This window comes from Brassica napus, chromosome C9, assembly GCF_020379485.1.
Source record: "Brassica napus cultivar Da-Ae chromosome C9, Da-Ae, whole genome shotgun sequence".
Lineage (NCBI taxonomy): Eukaryota > Viridiplantae > Streptophyta > Magnoliopsida > Brassicales > Brassicaceae > Brassica > Brassica napus.
Genome location: NC_063452.1, coordinates 37,040,523 through 37,050,879, shown reverse-complemented (window position 1 = coordinate 37,050,879; position 10,357 = coordinate 37,040,523).

The following is a 10,357-nucleotide window of genomic DNA, read 5'->3' as shown; positions in this document are numbered from 1 at the left end:
CATTCTGCAGTCAATAAATCTAAGAATGGTGCTAAAGAATGGTTAGATGAGTAAGAAAAATTTGAAAAAGTTCATTGTTCCTATGTTGACTCAATAAAACTTTATGAAAACATTTTAAAACTCATAGGTAAATTGAATATTAGTAAACCCTCCCCCCCCCCCCCCCCAAGATTTAAATTACACTGTCTCCAGTGTATATGTAGTCGGAGTTTGGTGATAATATATATTATAAGTACTGAATATAACAAGGAAAACGATATACCTGCTCGCTGATGTCAATGTCGATCGACACAGTGAAGTGTCTATCGATCGGTGCTGGTCCAGTACTGTCGAACGATGTCGACCTGGTCTTATCGGTCGATGAGCTTGGCAATCGTCTCCTCGGATTATTTTTTTTAACTCAAAGTAAAACATATTATTAGTAGAACCTCCCCCAGACTTAAACAACATTATCCTTAGTGTAATACAGTCTAAGATTGTGGGGAAAATAAACCATAAGTACCAAATTTAACAAGGTTTCGCGAGTATACATGCCGTTGATGTGAGTATCAATCAACACAGTTAAATGGCGATCGATACTTGTGATGCTCTATCGATCGATATTAGTCAGTTGTCAGTCGATGCTAGTGTAGAACTCATGAACCGTAGATCTTCTTTTCTTTCCCATGAACAGCACCTCTGCTACAGTGCTGATCGACATTTCTGCTACAGTGCGTTTGCTACAGTGTCATCACTATTCATCATTTTTTTTCTGAAATAAATAAAAACGAAAATCAGTAATAGATGAAAATAAAACCAAATTTAAAACAAACCTAACAGTGAGTTGCCTCCCACTCAGCGCTTATTTTTTAGTCATTAGCTTGACTTATGGAGATCTGATTTAGTCTGGATGAGAATGAGAACCTGCTCCAAACCAAGTCTCAATGTTTACTCTCTGAAGCTTCATCATAATTTTTGTGAAATCCTCCATAGACTCTTCTCCTCTGTCTATCATCTCAGCAATAAGGAGTGAGAGAAGCTTTGTGAATGGCTGTGAGAAGCATCTGCTGCGCACTCTGTACTTCCTGACACCATCTGAGAAGTGAGGAATTAGTGATAACTGAGGATCACCTTTGATCCATTTCCTCTTCTTTCCCCCAGACTTGTCTGATTGCGTGTTGGTGCCTCCATCAAAAAGATTTCGACACACTTCAAACTTATTATGCTCTGATACGTGTCCGGTGTCGATCGATGGTATCTTGTCGGTGTCGATCGATGGTATCTTGTCGGTGTCGATCGATGATATCGGGTTGGTGTCGATTCATGCTACTTCTGCTGGGTCTTTATCGACTTCACCTCTACATCTCAACCTTCTCTGAGAAGAGAAGCTACTGCATACGTATGATCATCAAATAACCCACTGTAGGATCCCAGATGCACACTTTTATCTGGGTGGATAGGAAATTCTACGTCAAATACAGCGCACGGGACCACAATCTTCACATGGTCATGTATCCTCTTAACTCTTTTGTGAACCCCAACAGCTTCTTCTGCGCAGATAGGTGGTCTCTGATGTTCATGGACAACAAGGTGTGAGGCCTCAGACTTGTGCATTCTCTCCTCGATTGGTTCCATCTCAACTATGCAATCGTGCGGTTCATCCAACAATGGGTGTCGTTCGATATTGGGTGGGTGTAGGTCGATGCTATCCGGTGGATGGCGAACGATGATATACGGTGGGTGTTGGTCGATCTCATCGGATTGGTGTCGGTCGATGATAGCCTTTGACAAAGTCTCCATATCTTTTCTCGTGGTTTCCGTTCATCATCAAGCTTCTGTTCCGAGTCAAGCCATTCCTCCAGCTCCAAGAAACCTTCCATAGTGATCTCTTTATCAGTATCCATATATTCAAGTTGTTCGCCATCTTCTAACTCCAAAAAATCTTCCATGGCGATTTCTCTGTCTACATATGGGGTAAGATAACAACTTGATATATCGGTGCTTTTCAATGTCGGGTCTGCAATGTCCTGAGGACAACTTGATCATTCTGGGATTTCTAGTGGTCTCGTTCGGAAACAGAAGTCTCCGTCGATCGATGTTGGGATGGTGTGGTCGATCGATTCTGAGGTTGTACCATCGATCGACGTTGAGGTCGTGCCGTTGGTCGACGTTAAAGTCGTACCGTCGATCGATATTGAGGTCGTGCCGTTGGTCGATGTTGAGGTCGTGCCGTTGGTCGATGTTGAGGTCGTACCGTCAATCGACGTTGAGGTCGTGCTGTTGGTCGACGTTGAGTTCATACCGTCGATCGACGTTGAGGTCGTGCCGTTGATCGACGATGAAGTGGTGATGATGATCGATGCCGAGGTCGTGTCACTAATTTTGGCTTCTTCTACTCTATTCAGCTCTCCAAATCCATATTTTTTAACACCCTCTACCATAATCTAGTCGACCAACTGTCTCAGAATCTGATCTTCCCTCTTTATCTGCCAACTTTTAACAAGCCTGTCCCACTTATCATTCTTCTCCTTTCCTCGAGTTGCTTCATTCTCATCAAGAAATTTGTAAAGGAATGCTCTTTGAATGTCCTCCCAGCTGGTTAGAGATCCTGGTTGTAGTTTACTGAACCAGCTGAATGCATCCCCAGAGATAGAATAGGGGAAGATCTTGCAGGGCATGTGGTATTCAGACACTTCATTATGCTCACTCATTGACACTAGATCCTCAAGCTCTTTGATGTGATTTCTGGGATCTTGGTGAGGAAGACCTTGGAAGGGGTCTTGACCTACCTAGCAATACCAGTCTCGGCTTAGATCAAAGTCATTCACCTCAGTAACAGCAATCACATCAGGGATCACAACACCACGAGCATTAATCAATTGTCATGCGTTGTTGCGAGTGCGACCTTCTTCGTCTCTTAACATCTCATTCTCATCAACTTTAAGTACGAGCACTTCGATCCTCCCTATCTCCCCACAGGTGGTGTCGTTTTTCACCGGATGGACAGTGTTGGGATGAACAATGTTCGGATAAACAGTGCCCAGATGAATAGTGTCGTAATGAACAGTGTCGATCGACGCAGGATGAACAGTGTCGATCGACGCAGGATGAACAGTGTCGATCAACGCGGAATGAACAATGTCGTTCGATGCGAGATGAATAGTGTCAAAATGAACAGTAATAGAGTGAACAGTACTAGAGTGAACAGTTCTAGAGTGAACAGTACCATGGTGAACAGTGTTGTCCGACACAGGTTGAATAGTGTCACTCGATGCTTGGTTCACGCTGTCGATCGCTGCTGCTTGGAGGATATCAATCGATTCTTCCCTCGTAGACTTACAGATCGTGTGTGAATCAGCAGCCTCCTTCTTTGAAGAACCCAAAAATCCTCTCTTCATTGGTTCTAGTACTGAGATATGTACCTGAAACAGAAGAAAAAAAAAATTGATGATTTTTGAACAGTAGTAAAATCTAGACTAAATCTAACTAAATAAGATCTAATGGCGAGCGAAACTCCCAGGCAACGACGCCAAATTTGATATCACTCAAATTACCCTAAGGAATGATTTGTACTCTCTCAAATAAGAGGTCGAGTTGTACCACTTAGGGATCGAATTCACAGGGAGCTAGGGCACACAAAAGATCTAATAGTTATATGATTAAGCTAGACTAATAGATTAAAGTAAATAGTAGTGGTGAGCAAGGTAGTTGCTCGGTTGATTGATTGAGGTGTTTGATGGAAGGATAGTTTGCTAGAGTTAGGGTTTCTATTCAGGCAATCAGGAATATAATGATATAGATGCTAAGTATATATGGATATTCTAGCACTCAAACAATTAGAATAGTCGATAAGCTTTCGTATATTTAGACTATCTATCGCCAGATCTAGGACCTCAGTTGTCGCTTGTTGGTCCTAAGAAAGTGTCGATCGATTCCAACAACGGGATGTCTATCGATACTCCTTTCAGCCCGTCGATCAATGCAACTAGCGAGTTGTCGAACGATGAACCTTCCAGAGAGCGTTATCGCATGGGTTTGACATGTTCACTAGGTTTAACTAAATCAGCTTCCGCTTGTTTCTAGCAATCCTAGCACAAGTTAAACTAATTAGACAGAGAACCAAACTTCCGCTTGCGCCCTACTATCTATAGGCAAGGTCCTAGTTAGCTATTCTAGAAAGCAGGCATTAAGAATGGTTTAATTGATTCATATCCTAAAAATTAGCAATTCTATATGTTGGGCTAATCCCTCATGACTATCTGAACCCTAAACCTAACAGGTGGATCTATTCAAGCATGAAGTTTGTCACATAAATCATAAACTGAGTAGATATAAAATAAAAAGAAATATGAAAACCAAAGGAGTTCCAGGAGGACTCCGAAGGAGTTTCTCCCTTCTCTCCTAACATAAACTAAGAACAATGAAGTAAAGAAAGCGTAGCTGTCAACAATGGCTTAGAAAACACATAAGTAGGGTTCTGAGTCATCCATGGATATTATGGTAACTTCTGGGCTTAAGTTGGTCATGAAAGAAGCTCGGACCACGTTCTGGCATCACCATCGATCGACACCAAGGGTGCACCGTCGATCGACATTCCATTCGTCTCGTCGACAGCACTCTCTCGCGAGACAAACTGACCACTCGTCAGTAAAACATGCATAACTTCTGATCTAACTGTTGGATTGAACTCAAACCGGTGGCATTGGAAAGCTAACTCAAAGCTCTATCTTGTATAAAAAGATCATCTCAATAGCACCGTGGGAAGGTCTCTATCCATATCTAAAAATCGGACACGTCAGTGTAGTTCTGCACTCAAAAGTCTCCAAGAGATCCCAAAATCACCACTTTGCTCCAAAACGTACCTAAAACTGAAAATATACTAAAAAGACTCCAAAACAACTGTAATGTATTTAAAAACACCTATATACCATGGCTAAAAGTTGGTAAAATCGATGGTATATCAGTTGTCATCAATCTAGAAGTGAAATTTGGGAACTTTGTGGTCTCCATAGACTTTTATGTGTTGGAGATGGAAAATTTGTCTATGCCTCCTCTTTTTGGAAGATAGTTTCTAGCTACAGTGAGTGCAGTAGTTTACATACAAAGGAGTAGAGTGTCATTCGCAAATATTTATGAGCATGTCTTCTACATAACTGTTCCACCAGACATAGGTGTGCACCTAGCTTCTTACATTGAGATTTGTTATGATACTTTGCCTGAAGTTGTCTCATGAGTTGAAAGTGGCATAAGGAATGACTATTTGACAAAGGCGTTGATTGACACCCCATTCGATCGATACCGCTTTGGAATCCGAGTAGTCAAAACAAAAAGTCCAAGTTGGGGACACTGAGACACAGACAACCAAGTATGAGGGAAAATGTAAGAAGAAGAGAAAGAACAAAAAGACGAATGCAAACTTCTTGACACTGGTTCCTTAGACTTGATCATATGGGTTGAGTACAAAGTGTGCAATAGAGGAGGTTCGAAACCTTTTTCCATGATTCAAGTAACTGTTACTGTAGAGCTGAGAGACAAGGGAAAATCTTCTAAAAAAATATTCATTGACATCACAAACAAGCGGCTGAAGAAAGTGGACATTGGGAATTCTTTTGGAGCAAGTTCCCAATCTCATCGAGACTGAATCTAGTCTCCAAACTCGAGCTAATGACTGTAAACAAGTGCTGAATGGAAGACAACCATTATTAGGTACTTTTTCATTTCATTACTTCTAAAATAAAGAAAAAAGGGGATCACGAGTTGAGGACCAGCGTTGATCGACGACTGGCAAGCGTCGATGGCCAGTCGTCGATCGATGATCATCGCAAGAATCATGTATACTCTTGTTTGCTTTTTCAATATTTACAGTTTTTATTTATTTCTTTTGCCAATCTTGGGCTAGATAACACTAGGGATTGTGGGTTTTTAAGTCTGGGGAGGTGTCTACTGACATTATGTTCTGTTTTGAGTGTCATTATGTTGTTTTATTGAGTCAAACAGAGTTAATTGGGGATAACCATTCTCTAGCACCATTTTGAGTTGCTGATTGCCGGATGGATCGAATGGAAATGCAAAGTGAATGGGCCTGCCAATAACATCCATACTTGTTAAGAATGTCTAAAGCAACCAAGGCTAACCTCCAACCTAATCAATTTAATTCGCTTGTCTTGGGGATTGGAATACACTGAATCGGATTCCTCATGCAGGTCTATAAAGTAAAAGTATGTGTGTTTCTGGTTCCCCTCACTCATCTCTTCAGCATTTAGAAAAAAGTGAGAAAAATGATTGATATGATTTCTGGAGTAGTAAAGTGTTAGGAAAATTTCATGTGACCCCATTATTTTACTACAATGGGATGATCACACAAAGATGGAAGCAAGGGGTAGGAAAACTTCCTATGACCCCATTATTCGCCTACACTTTGTAGAGCTTGAAAAGGAGAAAGAAAATAAAATAAAAAGAGAAAAAAATTCAGAGAAAGGAGAAAGAGGGAGGAAGGGGACCAAAGAAGAAACATGATGGTGTAGAATCCATGTGTTTTTTTATCGTTATATTCAAGATAAAGTCTACATTTTTATTTTAGAAATGAGGTTAGTAGAGAGGTATGTCAGATGGTATATGATGAGCTGTGGTATGGAAAAGTTGCTAAACAGGGGCTGAGTACAAGGAAATGCTTTAGATATGGTTTTCGATATTTAGAGGTGATGGTGGTGTTCTAAAGAGTTGGTGAGTCCTTGGGTTTTCAAACCTCTTCGCAGGTTCATTCTATTTTCTGCTTGAGGGCAAGCAAATGATAACTATGGGAGAGTTGATATGTCATGGTTTTTACTAGTTTTAACCATGATAGCTAGACGTCCTTTATAGACTCTTTATTATGTATTTCGAGTCTGATTTTAAGGTCTTTTCAGGTCTAAGCACGTTTTGGAGCAGTATGGAGATTATGGAGCCATTTGGAGCTTAATGTGAAGATAACTCGTAGCTGTACAAAAATTGGAGTCAAGATATGAAGAGGGCATCGATCGACACTTCCCTAACGTTGATGATGGTGAGGCCGATTTAACTTTCAAGAATTTCATTTTGGCTTAAATGTTTCCTTTTTTAAAAGAGAATCATGGCCGTGTTTTAACCTATATTATTTTTAAAGTCATTGTTGACGATTAAGCTTTATTTTAGTTTTGGAGAGAAGAGAAGAACTCCTTCACGGTTTCTTGGAAATCCTGTTGATTTATTCTATGGTATTTATTCAGACTATGATTTGTGTTATTGATTTCATGTATGAGTAATGGTGTAACTCAAATTACCCTAGAGCAACACTCTCAAATAAGAGATCGATTGCAACACTTAGGGATCGAATTCACGGGGAGCATGGATCACACTAGACTATAGAGATCAAGATTAAGGTAGGCAGTAATATTAAAAGCACTAAATAAGCAAATTATTTCGGTTTTGAGATATATGGTAAAAGCGTCAGACTTAAGGTATTTCAAATAGTTAATCGGAACTATAACTTATAGATGCTAGGGGTTTAATAAAAACCGTAATAGAACTCGAATTCAATAAGTAAGATATCCATCCTCACTGCGAGTCTAATCAGATGTCTAAATCCTAGAATTCCAATATTGTATGTGAATTCAATTGTTCAGACAAGCACTAGAATCCAATTCAATTTGTTCACTAAATTATCTACACCAACTCTCATTGTATTTATTAAATATATAAATAGATGATGAATTTCCTGAAGAGACCGCTAATATGGTTAATATTATAATCAGGTAGTTGAATAAATCACTGATGATAATAAAGAGATTTAAATTAACCATATCATTATGGGTAAAAAAATATGGAACCAAAGAAAAAGTAGATTATCGACAATTAATGAGAAAGCACACAATATAAATGAGCATCATGAATCTACCTTTCTCTATGAATGTAGAAATAAATTATTGGTCGAAAGTGGAATGAGGCAATCAAGCCTATGTAAATCTCGTGAGAAAAAAAAATTAGACAAGAAGTCCCAGCATCTAAAAGGTATATATTTCTCCAGAGAATTAAATGAAAAATTGCCTTGTGGTATATATTCCGGCTTGTTACAAGGCCAGTGAAGAAATTATAATAGACGCAATATATTTGGTATGTCTAGCAGGATATAAACGACTATAATTGCATCTCAATATTTTATAATACATGAAGGATAAATGCTAGCAAAATTATGTTTCTGGGAACTCTATAAAACTCTTGAAGAGTTGTAACAAGCTGTATATAAACAAAAAATTTGGGATGAAAGATTTTGTAAGAGAAAAGTATTAAGACATCCTAAAAAATTAAACATCTATTGAAAGATGTGTGGTTTTAAAAGATTCAGGTAAGATCCTATATAAATGAGATGTTAATGAGCATATGTGAGTATAGATATCTTACAAGTCAGTTTTTGATTAATATAATTTTAGATACTAATTTATTTGCAAGATACAGTTCATCTCCTATTCATGGACATTAGAATGGAGTCAAGAATATATTTCATTCTCTCCGAAGTTTATTCTGATTTAGAATTGATTTATCCTAGAAAACCCGAGTTTGGTATGATTGATTTTGTAAATACATGATATTTATCAGATCCTCATATAGCTTGATTGAAAACTGGATACCTTTTTACAATTGGTGGAACTGTAATCTCTTAGAGTTCCCAAAAAAAAACTCTGCGAATTCTTCAAATCATGGAGAAACTATACCGTTTCACGAAGCATGTCGAGAATATGTATGGTTTAGGTCAATGAGTCATCACACACAAGAAGCAAGCGAGATAATTACCAAGAAAGAACCGACAAAAGTGTTTGATGTTAATTCAGCTTTGTTTCTCAACTCAGAGAAGGTTATATTAAGAGCGACATAACGCGGGCGTCGAAGCCAGGTTGCGCAGCGTGATAGCAGTGGTCTTGACCACTAGGAGACAACCAATCTTTGACATTTTACGCATATGTAATATATATACGCATATTCTTATAATAAAAGTACAAAAACTAATCTCTAATTAATTCCTTATTTGTTGTCTAGGCCTGTGTATATACATATATATTTTTAAAAATAAAGTTAATTATTGATATAAATTTGAGTATATATAAATTATCACATTATAATGTTATTTATGCTATATATTTAATTTTAATTATTAAATAAAATAAAAAATATTAAAAACTAGACTCCGCGTATATCCCGCTTAATCTCCGATTTTTCGGTAACTCGCTAGGCCCGAGGTTGCCGCCCGACTAGCCTCTAGCGTCGTTTCGAACAGGGAGTATATCTGATCATGTGACTGTCCAGCTGATTTGTTCACAAAGGAACTTCTCACTACACCATTCTAAAAACGTCTATTGTATCAGAAAGCGCAATTTGCATGACATATGAAGAAAAGTCTATGTCCATCATTTTCAGAGGAATATTACGTTAGTATACTATTTTTTCTTCGTTATGGTTTTTATCCTATTGAAATTTTCCATGGCTAGATTTTTAAATAAACATCATGTAATACAAGATAGATAATCACGAAGAAATGTTAAAATAGTGATTATCTATTTTAGGAGATAATGCTTATCTCTTAGTTGTCATTTTCCTCTTGGTCGGATTATTTTGTCGACCTTCATGTAACAGAAATACAACCACTTTCATTTGTAAAAAAGCACAAGATAGATAAGTTAATAAGAAGTCTATCAACTCTCTCTCTCTCTATTATTATTATTATTATTATTATTATTATTATTATTATTATTATTATTATTATTATTATTATTATTATTATTATTATTATTATTATTATTATTATTATTATTATTATTATTATTATTATTATTATTATTATTATTATTATTATTATTATTATTATTATTATTATTATTATTATTATTATTATCATCATCATTATTAATATAAATATATATATATATATATATATATATATCCTCACCTAAGAAATTATAACAATATCCCCTATATATTAAAAGAGAAGCATTATAACATTTTTTTGTAACCACGTGTAATCACCACAATCATTCTTAGAATCTTTAGAAAAATATGTTGGTCCATCAAAATATATAATAATCTTTTTATTAAACTAATCATAAACTGATTATTAATGTTCTTCATTTTTTTCTTAAATAAAAATAACGGAATTACCAAATGTGGCTAAAGTATATATGACAATTAATGATTTTGAATAATAAATATTTGATAAAAATTAGTCTATTCTCTATCATTTTTTAAATTTTAACATATTAAAATAAATTAAACAACCATATTAACTATATAGTAAAAATTTAGATTTTTCTATATATGTTATATTTTGAATTTTTAAAAACGAATATAAATGACTAAAGCTGTCAAAAATCTC